Genomic DNA, 8,562 nt, shown 5'->3' on the forward strand with positions numbered 1-8,562 from the left:
GAGAGTCATGGCTAGTGGATGGATATCATTGGGAGCTGAATGTCCAAGGATACACAGTATATTGAAAGGATAGGCAGGTATGCAGAGGGGGTGGAGTGGCTCTGTTGGTAAGGAATAGCATTAAATCATTAGACAGAAGTGACATAGGATGAGAAGATAAGGGGGGCGTGGCAAGATGGCGTAAGGATCAGACGTGCCTTCCAGTCCTCTCCTGACTCTATCTTATTGTTTTGTCTAGAAATGCCCGTTAAAATTCTTTAAAAGTTTAGATAACTTAAGTGCTGTTAATTTAACTTCTGACGGTACAATTGGTGAAAAAGAGCAAAAAAAACGACAACAGATCATCAAAAAACTACATTTTCTAAAAGTTCAAGTTTTGGAGCCTACCTACAGGAAAAACATCGAGACTCAGCCTGAAATGGATCCCAGGAGAGAGATACAGCTTTCGGATGTAGAGATTAATGTTACATCGGTAGAGCCCCCTAAAGAGGGCGCCAAACAGCCTTTAGAACAAAGAGTTATTCAGGTTCGTACATGTGCAGTAGCATCTGACGGCAATGTTATGAATGAACGATTTGTGAATCTTGAATCTAAATTATCTTATACAATGCAGGGATTATCCAAGATTATGACTGAACTTGGTACTAGGTTTAATACTCTGGTGAAAATACATTCTCAACAGATGGCTGAGTTTGAAGCTTTTAAGCTTGAAGTGAGAGATAAATTTAATTCGTGTGAAGAAGATATAGACGAAATACGGGATCAAGTTTTTGATGTGACCAAAAGGGTCGAAGACTTACAAACTCAAAATAAAAATTTGGTGAAAAAGATTGATTATTTGGAAAACCAATCCAGACGGAACAATATAAAGATTATTGGTTTGCTGGAAGGTATGGAGGGACCAGACCCAAGAAAATTTTTTACTGAATGGATTCCACAGGTGCTGGGTCAAGAACATTTCTCGGAAGGTATAATACTGGAACGTGCTCATAGAGCCTTGCGTAGAAGACCTATTTCAGGTCAAAGGCCAAGACCTGTTTTGGTTCGCTGCTTGAATTATTATGACAGAGAAATAATTTTACGAGTGGCTATTAGAAATGCACAACAGAGAAAATCACCCTTGATGATTCAAAATAATCGAGTTTTCTTCTATGCGGATTTGAGTCAAGAAGTTATGTTCCAACGACGGGAATTCAATCCTGCTAAAGAGTTGTTGTGGAAGAAAGGTTACAAGGCAACCTTTAGATATCCAGCTGTTTTGAAGGTTTTCCAAGATGGTTGCCAACCAAAGTTCTTTGATTCTTCAAAGGAAGCTATAGCATTTGCTCAAGAGCTGCCAATTACTCAGTTTCAACAGAGACATAGTCCGCCGCAATCTCTAAGGAGACAAGAGATGGAAGAAAAGAGCCGTGCTCCAAGAAGGAATGGTTGTAATGGTGACTCGGCAGTTGGAGCTGATTAGAAAAAGAGTTGTCCTTTTTTTTTGTAATGTTTTTTTTTAAAAAAAAGGGATATTAAATAATGATGATGTTAGTTTAAGATGAAGTGAGAGTTGGGGGAGAGAACTGGATAGGCACTATTTCCTGAAAGTCATCTGCTACGTGTGAGTTATCTCACACCCATTTTTTTTTGGGAGTTACCGCACTGCGCGGTTTAGACGGGAGGGGGTATTTTTAACCTCCTACCCGTTTTTTTTTCCTTTTTTTTGTATTATTAGATTAAAGAGTGAAGGGTTTTTTTTTGTTTAAATATTTAAAAAAAGCATAAGAAAGTATTTGATTGTTTAAAAAACTAAAAATTGATGTGGTTTTTTTTGTAAAGTTTATTCAGTAGATAAGGAATATTTGAAATTTAAATGTGAATGGGATGGATAAGTTTTTTTTAATATTTTTTCTTTAACTTTAAGGTGAAAGGAGTGGTAATTCTGGTATATATTATTTTGCTATTTTAGTTATAGAACGAAGGGAATAATGGTGAAAGTTATAAATTGAATTGTACAATTCTTAATGAGGCTTGAAGTTTGTTTGTGGTTTATGCTCCATTTGTTGAAGATATAGATTTTGTTGTAGATGTGTTTTTATTATTTGGATATCTGAATTTTAACGTAATGATTGGGGATATTTAAATGTGGTATTGGAGCTTTTATTGGATAACTATTCAAGAGTAAAAGGGAAAAATGGTAGAAGAGTACTAAAATTGAATTGTACAATGCTTAATGAGGTTTGAATTTTGTTTTAAGATGGTGGTTTATGTGACTAATATGATGATAGATGTGAAGTTAGTTGATATTTGGTGAATGTTTATCTCTATAGAGAAAGCTTTTTTTTTTCTTTTTTTTTCATGCTACAATTTTTTTTAAAGAATTGATTATTGTTTAAGAATTTTTGATAGATAATGTTACTAACTTTACTAATTTTTTATATTAATTAACCCCGTTTGTGAAATATATGCATTTAAGTTTGATTTAAATATGTTTTTTTTAAGTCTGATATTTTAGTATTAATTACTTTTCTTTTTGTTAGTATTTTAATCGGTTATGTTTTTGTCTTTTTTTGTAAGTGGGTTTTTTTCCTCACATATATTATTAACTTTATTAATTCTTCACTCTTTATTTTGGGGGGAAAGGGGGGGGTTGGACTAATTTGAGTTGGGTTATTAATGTGTAATAATTATTGGGGAGGGTATAGTTTATTTAGATTACGGATACTGTATTGTAATTTTTATTATTTTATTCTTAATTTTTTTTAATGTAATCCTATATGTTATTCATGTTATAAAATTTTAAATAAAGTTTAAAAAAAAAAGATGAGAAGATAAGAGAATCATTGCGAGTTGAGTTATGAATTGGCAAAAGGACATTATTGGCAGTAATAGATCTCCAAACAGTAGCTGGGATTGCAACAGCAAATAGAAAAGACTTGTCAGAAAGGCAATGTAATGGTAGTCATGTAGATAGGGAAAACCAGGTTGGGACTGGATCTCAAAATGGATCATTTGTAGGATGCCTATGAAGTGACATTTTAACAGCAGTTTGTTGATGAACTCACTAGGAGATCGGCTGTACTGGATTGGGTGTTTTGTAATGCAACAGAGGTGACTAGAGACCGGAGGATAAAAGAACCATTGGGGCCAGTGATCACAACATGATTGTGTTCAATTTGAAATTTGATAATGAGAAACTAAAGTCAGGTGTGTCGGTATTTAAGTGGAGTAAAGGGAATTAGAGTGGCATGAGAGAGGAACTGGCCAAAGTGGGTTGGAAGGGAGCACGAGTAGGGAAGACAGCAGGGCAGCGATGGGCAGTGTTTCTGCGAGAAATGAGGAAGGTGCAGGAAAAGACGCACACAAAGAGGAATTATTCATATGGTAAAATGTCACAACTGTAACCTACAAGGGAAGTTGAGGTCAACATAAAAGCAAGAGAGTGAACAAGGAGGTTAAAAATGATTGGGAAGGTAGAGGATTTGAAAATGTTTAAAAGATTGCAGAAGGCAATAAAAAACACATTTTTTGGGGGGTAGGGAGTAAGTTGGCAAATCACATCAGAGGATTTTAAAAAAGCTTCAAGTAAATAAAGATTAAAAGAGGTGAGAGTAGATACAGGATCACCAGAAAATAATGTTGTAGAAATAATAATGGGAGACAAGGAAATGGCAGAGGAACTAAATGAGCATTTTGCAGCAGTTTTCACTGAGTAAGATCCCATCAGTGTCCCAGATGACGAAGGGTATCAGGGAAGGGAAGTGAGTGCAGTTACTATGACAAGGAATCCATAGATTCTGGTATGGTCCTTGAGGACTAGAAAATTGCAAATGCCATTCCATTATTCAGGAAGGGAGGGAAGCAGAAGAAAGGAAATTATAGACTGATTAGCCCGACGTCAGTGGTTGAAGATGTTGGAGTCGATTGTCAAGGATGAGTTTACACGGTACATTGGCCAAAGCCAGCATAGTTTCCATACGGGAAACTTGACAAACCTATTGGAATTCTTTGAAGAAGTAACAAGCAGGCTAGATAAGAGATGCAGTGGATGTTGTCTATTTGAATTTTCAGAAGGCCTTTAAGGTGCTGCACTTGAGGCAACTGAACAAGGTAAGAGCCCATGGTATGGGAGGAAACATGTGGACAGAGCATTGGCTGATTGGTAAGAAGCAGGGAGTCAGAATATAAGGATCATATTCTTGTTGGTTGCCAGATGCTAAAGATGTTCCACAGGGGCTGCTTCTTGTATGGTATAGCAATGATTTAGTTTATGGAATGAATGGCTTTGTGGCCAATTTACGGATGACATGAAGACATTCCCAGATGCAAAGGGACCTGGGAGTCCTCGTGCAGGATAGCCTGAAGGTAAACTTGCATGTTGAATTGGAGGTGAAGAAGGCAAATGCAATGCTGGCAATCATTTCAAGAGGAATAGAATATAAGCACAGGGGTGTTTGCTGAGGTTCATAAGGCACTGATGAGACCTCACTTAGAATATTGTGAGCACTGGAATATTTTGAGCTCCTTCTTTAAGAAAGGATGTGCTGACGTTAGAGAGGTTTCTAAAGGATGATTCTGCAAATGCAAGGGTTAACATATGAGAAACATATGACCGCTCTTGGCCTGTACTCGATGGAGTATAGGAGAATGAGATGGGTATCTTATTGAAATATTTCTAATGATGAAAGACATGGACAGAGTAGATGTTGAAAGGTAATTTCCCATGGTAGGAGAGTCGAGGGCAAAAGTGAACAACTTCAGAATTGAAGAGTGTCCGCTTAGAACAGAGATGCAGAGAAATTTATTTAGCCAAAGCAGAGGGTGGTAAATCTGTGGAATTTGTTGCCACATGAGATTGTGAAGGCCAGGTCATTGGGTTTCACCCATCTGACAATTCTTTGCAAGTGCTGGTTGTACTTCTAAGGTAGAGTTTGATGGGTTCTTGAGCAGCCGGGGTGTCAAAGGTTATGGGGAGAAGATCAGGGAGTGGGCCTGTCGGAGAATGGATCAGCTCATGATTAAATGGTGAGGCAGACTTAATCGGCTGAATAGCCTGTTTCTGCCTCATAGTCTTCATTTACTCTTTATATACAGGGTTCTGTAAAGTGAATTCTAGCATCATGAACAATGTAACCACAAGCCATACAATCAGATTATACCAGCTTCTGTTTCAGGTGTGGAGAATCTTGAACAAGAAATTTTAAACTCTGGAATTATACTTCCTATATAAGAAATGGGGGTAGGCCATTTGGCTGAACCTGCTCTGCCATTCAATAAGATCAATTGACTCAATTCCATTTGCCTGCCTTTTCCCCATATCTCTTAATTCCTTTTTTTTAAGTAAAAATCTATTTAACTGAACCTTAAATGTGTTTAATAAAGAGACCTCAACTATTTGACGTACCACCAATAATTCACAGAAGGCTGAGTAGTGAAACAATCAGGTTTTTAGTGGGTAAAGACTGGAACTCTATCATATAGCCATCCACTTCCTTGACTGATCAGAGCAAAAATAAAAGGGTAGTATTCAAGGGACTATGGGTAGGATAGGTCTCGGGAGAGGTGTCCAGTCAAAAGCAGCCATTCACCGTGTAGCTGTAGTTTATCACAATACTTTTCCAACTTCCTTAAGAATCTGTAACCACCTTAAAATTGCCTCTGTATACCAAGTCTAAGTTGCATTGAGTGGAGATAATACATGAACCTCTTCTCTACCCTTTCCAAAGCTTTCACATTCTTCCAGTTATGACGCGACTTGAATTGGAAGCAATATTCCAAGAGCAGCCTAACCTAAGTTTTGTCTAGCTGTTGAAATGGGAGCCCTGCCACTGGTATGGGCCCAGGGAGAAGAGACACCGTGCTCCTTTGCAGGGTCCAACCACTTGGTCCTCATGCCAGCGGCTCCGTACAGGCTTTAAGCGGCCTGTTAAAAGAGCCGACAGTGTTTTTATTTAAAATCCTGCATCTGCAGGGTCTGTGCCCAAGATAACGGTGCTTGTGCTTATCTGTGGCCTCGAGGGGTTGCAGTGGGCCGGCACAGGGCACCAGTAACAGGGAGAACACGCCCCCCCTCTCCCCCCACGTTCCCTGACAAGAAGCATAGGAGATGACCCCACAGGACGGTAACCATGACAGTGGAACAGCAAGGGGCTCAGTTGCTGAAGGATCCACACAGGCTGTAGGCCGTTGGCAACTTGCGGTCAAAGGACCCGAACCAGCTGTGGGCTGCTGGAGACTGGCTAATGGGAAGCAGGAATCAGAACCAGGATTCGATAGGGTGCTGAGGGCAAGAAGGACTTTCGAAGGTCCTTGGGCGCTGAAGCCTTCCTGATTGTGTTGGTTGTTTGGATCTGAAGTTTGTGTTGCCATCGGATGGAACAGGAGTCTGTGCGGCTGCGGGAATCCTGGAGGCGAATCCAAGGATGATCAGTAACTCTGAAGGGACTCTGCTTCCCCTTCCCTTATTGTAAAGGGTGCCAGGCAATAGTAATAGCAACATTGTCTGCCTTAAGGCACTTTAGAGGAATCTTACACTTTCTGTTTTATTAAGTGTAGTGATACGTATATATGTATATACTGCTGCTGCTCTATGTGTAAGTGGCTGGCCAGCCCACTGATGACTCGTTCCCCTGTAAGCCCTCCCCCTGTGACCTGGCCATGAAGGTTGACCCTTCCATTCATTCCAGCACTTGGAGTTGGGCCAGCTGAAGTCTAATGTGTATTAAAGCTTATCATTTCTCACTCAGTCTTTAGAGTCATTGATAAAGCGTATCAGTTTAATACACATTAATTTTCCACACGGGATGCCCGGAGTGCTGAATGGTATGAGCAGTGGTTTGTCTGCTTCACAAACTTCCTTGAAGTCGCAGCAGGCCTGGTGGACTCAGACAAGAATAAACTCAAAGTCCTGCAAGCTAGAGTGGGCCACCGAGCGTACCTGACGAATCAGAGATGCACGACCTACCAAGAAGCCCATGGCTGAACTCCGCAATCTCTACCGTCCCCAGGTGAACAAAGTGTACTCACGGTATTGACTGGCCTCAAAGAGACAGCAACCTGGTGAGTCCATGGATGAGTTTCTTCGAGTGCTCTATGACCTGGGGTGAGACTGCTGGGGCACTCCTGCAGCCCCTGTGCCCGTAGCCCAGTGTTAGGAGGAGCTGGTCCGAGATGCTTGCGCGGCTGGAGTGAGGTCTGACTACATTTGTCTTCAGGAGGACAAACTGCTCCTGAAGCAAGTCTTCCACCTTGCCAGGACCCTTGACTCGGCCCAAAGCCACGCCGACGAGATCGCAGGTAAGAGCGAGGCCTCCACTTGTGGACTGCAGGCACCACCATATAGGGAGCCAGCATCACAGATGGCCTCCGTGCCTGAGGTGCCACTACTGTGGCCAGCTGAAGCACCCCAGGTGACTCTCCAGCTAAGGAGACGACGTGCTCGGGGTGCAGAAAGAAAGGGCATTACCAGCATTTCTAAGTCATCCAAACCCTCCCAAGTGAGTAGCGTGCCGCTGACATCACGTCCGGCCCCAAATGGCTCGACCGCGTGTGCGACCCGGGAGTCGCCATCTTACCCAGCATCTCCTTCGCCATCCTGGGTAACCTCATCTCCACCTTCTGCCACCCGGTCAACATCACTTCTTCCTTCTTCCTCTTATGCGACAATGTGGTCAACATGACGCCCGCCATCTTACCGGTCAGGCCTCCCCTCCAACAGCGACAACAATGACCTGATCCTGGCTTCCGTGACCCTGAACCAGCACAGACCTCATCCGATCGCCCACTCGATGATGGAGATCAAGGTAAATGGGAAAAGAACGAACTGCCTGTTTGACACTGGGAGCACAGAGCTTTGTCCACCCGGACACTACCCAGAAACTCTCTTTCTGTCAGACCCACGAACAGCACCATCTCTATGGTCGCGAAGAACCAATCCGCGGAGATCTGGAGGTACAGGCTATCAACGCCCCCCTGGGACCCTTACCCAGCTGAGCCAACCACCACGACCTCCCCCACAGACAACCAAACCCCACCCCCATGGCGACAACCTCGCCCCCCCCCCCCCCTGCTGAAGACACCCGACCAGCAAGGGAGCCGACCAGTACACCCACGGCAGAGCTGCGCAGGTCACAGAGACAGAGGAAGCCACCTGACCGGCTGAATCTCTAGAACTGGGTCTTGTGTTTTTTTAAATAGGGGGTGAATATAGCGATATGTACAGAGCAGCAGCAATTTATACATACATACATAAGTGGCTGGCCCGCCCACTGATGACTTGACTCCATGTAACCCCTTCCCTCTGTGGCCTGGCCAGAAAGGTCAACCTCCCTACCCCCTTCCATTCATTCGAGCACATGGAGTTGGGACGGCGGAAAACTAACGTGTATCGTTAGAATCGCCTATCGTTCCTCACTCAGTCTTTGGTGTCATTAATAGTGCAGATCAACATGACAATAAAAGAACCTTGAGCCAAGAATCTGAACACCAAAATCCCTCTGCATGTCAATGCATTCAAGATTCCTGTCATTAACTGAATCCAGCCCTTTACATTTTTAATTTTATTTACAAATTTTCAAGTCT

Source organism: Narcine bancroftii, chromosome 10 (assembly GCF_036971445.1).
Source record: "Narcine bancroftii isolate sNarBan1 chromosome 10, sNarBan1.hap1, whole genome shotgun sequence".
Classification (NCBI taxonomy): Eukaryota; Metazoa; Chordata; class Chondrichthyes; order Torpediniformes; family Narcinidae; genus Narcine; species Narcine bancroftii.